Below are 5,213 nucleotides of genomic sequence, written 5' to 3'. Positions count from 1 at the left end.
AAAAGCAGCAACTATTCTGCTACTATGTTGGTTACAGACATTTTCTGTGCCCTCTTTTGTTCTGTTGTTTTAGTGAAAGGAGGTGAAATATTTATTTTATTACTAGAAAGTAGAATGGTCTCTTATCCCTGAAATCCCTGAACTTTGTCTTGTTTAGCAAAATTAAAAAGTTATATTTTAGTTAAAATATTAACTAAACCAAATTTTACTGTTTTATGTGTTCATTAAAAAAATAAGTTACTGATTGAAACATACATTTGTAAATTATAAAGCAGTAAGTAAAGTTTGTTTTAATTTAAAAATATACAATATGTTTAATAGTATGGGTTCTACTATTTAAATAATGCTCATGGTGAAATGAAGAATCAAGAAATCAACTAGGGCTACCTTGGTGGCGCAGTGGTTGAGAGTCTTCCTGCTGATGCATGGGACATGGGTTTGTGCCCCGGTCTGGGAAGATCACACATGCCGTGGAGCGGCTGGGCCCGTGAGCCATGGCCACTGAGCCTGCACGTCCGGAGCCTGTGCTCCGCAACGGGAGAGACCACAACAGTGAGAGGCCTGAATACCGCGAAAAAAAAAAAAATCAACTAATGAATAAGGTGAAGGGTGTGGTTAATGGATTTTAAAAAATTCTCGGTCTTGAACTCATTTAAGAATGCAGTTTCAACATTTTTATATCCAGGGCCAGAGACTTGTGAAGCCCTTAATTAATTTGCTTATTCAACAGCTATTTTTTTTAGCTCTATGATGATCTAGATGGTTACTTTTCTTCTAAAAACTTGAGGAATACATAGGACCTCTGCTAACTTTCTAGGAGGAAAAGGATAAAGCTAACTAAAAAAAAAAAATCCTGATTTTTATTCCCTATGCATAGTTTGATATTTGAATTATTTATTGTCAGCATGGTTTTCCACTCCATTTTGACCATGTACAATATATAAACATTTCTGCCTTTGATAAGCTGACTTACCAAACTAAAATTCTATCTAGCATCATATTTGTTCTGAAAACATCTTTTGTGTATACGTTTATATTTTATGGTAAACTCAGTATAAAACTTTTTAATTAAACAATTTGAACACATGCATGTGTATATATCAAACAGTTTTCAGATTTTTGCATTTGACAGTGAAAACTGAATGTTGGTTTTGGAGAGCTCCATGACAAATGAGCTCTTAATTGTGCTATGCTTCATGAATTCTGGACTCCATTTAGATGGTACCCAGCTCCCTTTAAGTAAACTCAAATGAAAAACAGAAAGAATTAAGCAATTAATAGCCTGGTTATAAAAAAGATTGTCTGATTTAACATTAATTGTAGTTAACAATATTAATAGTTTATTTATAAAATTTAATACTTAAAATGGCTATAAATTAGCTGTCCATTTCCCTCTTTTTAAATATGAGGGAACTGAACCATGTAGGTAGAGAGTATTAGAGACTATATGTTAAACCTATGTATTTTAGATCTAAAGACTACATTCATCACTATGACCATGTGTTGATTTAATATGCTTAGAAAGCATACACATAATAATTCACCTCTCTGTATTATTTGCCCATGACCACTTTATAGGTACCCTTCAAACAGGTTATACATATAACAGTGTTTATTTAACTGTACTTAAAGTGAATTCAATTAAATTACAGACAACACTGAGAAAATATTTTTGGCTCACAATTTCAATTTATACTCCAAAGAAAGCTATGTTACATGTTTTTCTCCCTCAAATATGATATCTTAATTTTCCTTTATCAGAATAATTTTCTTCTTATAACCAGTGTGCTTTGAGATGGCTATCCGGTTTGTAGCTAACGTATCCTATTCATAGATAATTATTGTGTGGTAGGATAATTTTCAGGATTTATTTTTTAAGGCAAGAGTAACTAAGTAAGTTACAAATCTTATAACTTAAACTGACATTTAAACATAATGTTATAACAATAAAATATATTTTAAAAAGTGAAAACAAATAGAAATTATTTTGTTTATAATTCTATTAGCATACGATAATGACATTTTTTAATTTTCTATTTTGTTTTCTAAATTTTATTAATTATAAAAATGTTATTCTTTTATGTCATTGCAAAATTGTCTTTCATATTACTTACACGTAAATGTTCAGTCATGTCACTATATGTAAGTAGGAAGTTTCAGCAGTTACTACACACCTAGGATTTCTAGGCATCTTCATGTACTCAGCTATCCTGGCTTCCCGTTTTGTGATGTGTTCTAACAGTAATGTTGATGGCTCAGAGGTGAAACTGATTTAATCCAAAATGTCAATATTACTATTTAAGATTAGCCTTTTATACAGGATTGGTGTGTTTAATGTTACCCACCAATAATAGTTTGTTTCTTTGTACTGTCAGGTCAGGACCCAATGTAGTATGATTTGTTCAAGAAAAGAGATTATTATCTTACTTGCATTTATTTCAACTGCTCCATGCTTCAAAATCTAGTCATTTTTCACACTTACTCAAAAAAAAATTTTTTTAAATCCTAAACACTTCATATATCTATGCAAACAAAGAGGAAAATAAAATAAATCACTAGTAATCAAGCACAAAATCATCTATCACATACTAGAAATTCCAAGGACTATTCTCCGAAATATAATATTAAGAAACCTAGGGCCGGGCGCTGTTGCGGCACAGGGACCACTCGTTACTGCTACCGCCATCTCTGCTACCTCATGGCGGCCATCGGGGTTCACCTAGGCTGCACATCAGCCCGTGTGACCGTCTATAAGGATGGCCCGGCTGATGTGGTTGCCAATGATGCAGGTGACAGAGTTACTCCAGCTGTTTTTGCTTACTCAGAAAATGAAGAGGTTGTTGGATTGGCAGCAAAACAAAGTAGAATAAGGAATATTTCAAATACAGTAATGAAAGTAAAGCAGATCCTTGGCAGAAGCCAGAAATGTGGTCCTTGGACCTGGCTTCTCAGCAATTAGCCCTGAGAGGGAAGAATCGGCTGGCTCCTGGAGATAGACCAGAGCACACAGAGCCTCCCCACACCTTCAGATCAGCACCTTGCTGCCAGGAGCCTTCTCTAACTAGCCTTCCTTCGCAGTCTGCTTTGGCCACTTCCAATAGCAGTGTGGGTATCTGGTGGTCTAGACAGGAGACACGGATGCTTCTCTCCATACTATGTGAGGCACAGAATATTCAGCGCCTCCAGACCGTACATCACAATGCAGACGTCTACCAGGCTGTGTCTAAGCAGATGCAGCAGGAAGGCTTCTGTAGCACCGAGCATCAGTGCCGCTCCAAGTTCAAAGTCCTGAAGGCATATTTATAGGCCTATGTGGTCCATGCCACAAGTATGGGTGATCCACCACACTGTCCCTTTTATAGATACACTGGATCACCTTCTCCGAAATTAGATAGTGACTGACGCAGACAACTTAATGGAGGAGGCTGCTTGGGTCCAGCACTGTGATCAGAACTTGGCAGCCCCTGCCATCCCAGGGGAAGAGGGAACCAGCATTCTGGGAGCAAAAAGGACTCAGGCAGCAGATGATCAGCCTATCTTGAAAACAATTAAGGAATCAGATGAGGATTGTCAACTGAGGATCAGTGACCAGATGAGAGAAACCAGTGACCTTGAGGACTCCTGGGATGAATCCTTGGGTTCAGGGTGCTCTCAAGGAACCCCCAGCTACAGCAACTCCCACCACCTTTTCAGAGGTGCAGCTGCTCCCTGTCAGAGCAACCCCATGACCAGACTGGGAGTGTCTGGTGAGTCCAGCCCCTGCACCAACTCCGGCTGAAACACTCCCAGGGTGGCCTCAGCACAGCAGCCTCCAGTCTCCTCCCCCAGAGTTCCTTTTGTTTCTGGTGGGGTTGGGTCTTTGACCAGTGAGTCCCCTCCCAGGTGGGCAAGGTGAAGAAGGTGGTCAGTGGCCAGGACTATTGCAGCCAAGTTGGCAGAAAACAGGAGATTGGCATGAGAACTTTCAAAGTGGGAGGAAGAAAAATTGGACCGACTGATTGTCATTGGCGAGGAGACCAGTGCTCAGCAGGACCCTGCCAGTGAGCTATGCAGGGATGCTGTGGTCACGGTCAAACACTCAGCCACAGCAGTAGAAGAGGCAACCAGTGCTTTTCAGCTAGGGATTGAAAAGTTTCTTCAGAGGTTAATTTCAAACACCAAAAGTTAGTTGATCACACAAGGGTGTATTTCCTTCTCTGGCAGAGGCCCGGGTCCAACAGCTGCCTTCTGGTACCCTGGCTCCTTTTTCATGTCTTCAGAAAAAAAAAAAGAGTGGATGGACCATTAAGGTGCAGATGGGTAAGAATATACTTGCTTCTCCAAGCATCTCCACTAGTTGAAAGGCCTTTCAGAAACATGAGAGTGGTGGCCTGGTACAATGGAAGTAGCCAAGTCCAGAGAGCTAGTTAGCCCTGGCTTCATCACTGATGTGCGACAATTTAGTTTACCTCTCAACACCAGTTTCCTCAGCTGTTAAAAGGGGGCAACCTGCATACCTCACAGGGTTGTTGTGAGGATCAGATGGCTTAAATAGATATGAAAGGATTTAAAAGTTTAAAAGCACTATACACATGGAAGTTATTAAAGCATATGACCTTGGCCGAGGTCAGGCTAGGGTGAGGCACAAGATATAAGGTGAGCTGACAAGATATAGAATTAAGGTTGTATACCAAGACCTCATTGCTTGAATCCCCTAGTTTAACTTGATGGCTTCCTGGAGTTTACAATCTTCATTTCTTTAAATCTCTCTTTAGCTCATTAGGCTAATATAGACACAACACGTATCAGTACATTTATCTCTTATATTTTCACTGCTGTGTCTGTGACATGCCCACTAGCAAACACTCAATAGTCAAACCATCTTTCCCTCCATTTTACTAGTCCTTAATCTCTTATCACTATGGATATAATTCAGAACTGACAGGGAGCCACAGTCGTGTGTTTTGGTTCATGTTAATCTTTGATATAATAAGAAATTGGCTGTCTTATAAAATATTACATGTTAGTAAATTATTTCCGTTCCATATTTTTTAGGTTCCTTGATTATGCATAATTATATATCTTTAGCTTTGGTTTGCCATTTGGACATCGTGGAAACAATTTGGATTGTATCAGTTTCCCAAATGCTTTTAGCTAATTTTGTTCTTCTGTTAGCCTTTTTTTTTCTGTCTAGTATGCTACAGAAGGCAAGCCCTAGAAAACTTTTCTTCTAG

The 5,213-nt window shown here is 38.7% G+C and overlaps 1 pseudogene across 1 annotated transcript; it reads left to right on the top strand.

Annotated features, from left to right (window-relative positions):
• The first annotated feature begins 2,754 nt into the window (after positions 1-2,754).
• On the top strand, positions 2,755-4,263 carry LOC309792533 (myb/SANT-like DNA-binding domain-containing protein 7; annotated as a pseudogene). Its single transcript has one exon. The product of its transcript is annotated as a myb/SANT-like DNA-binding domain-containing protein 7 (transcript).
• The last annotated feature ends 950 nt before the right edge of the window (positions 4,264-5,213 follow it).

The sequence above is a fragment of the Mesoplodon mirus genome (assembly GCF_964341445.2).
Source record: "Mesoplodon mirus genome assembly, chromosome: 17".
Taxonomy (NCBI): domain Eukaryota; kingdom Metazoa; phylum Chordata; class Mammalia; order Artiodactyla; family Ziphiidae; genus Mesoplodon; species Mesoplodon mirus.
The sequence above is the reverse complement of the archived record's forward strand: the minus strand, read 5'-3'. Positions and strand labels throughout refer to the sequence as shown.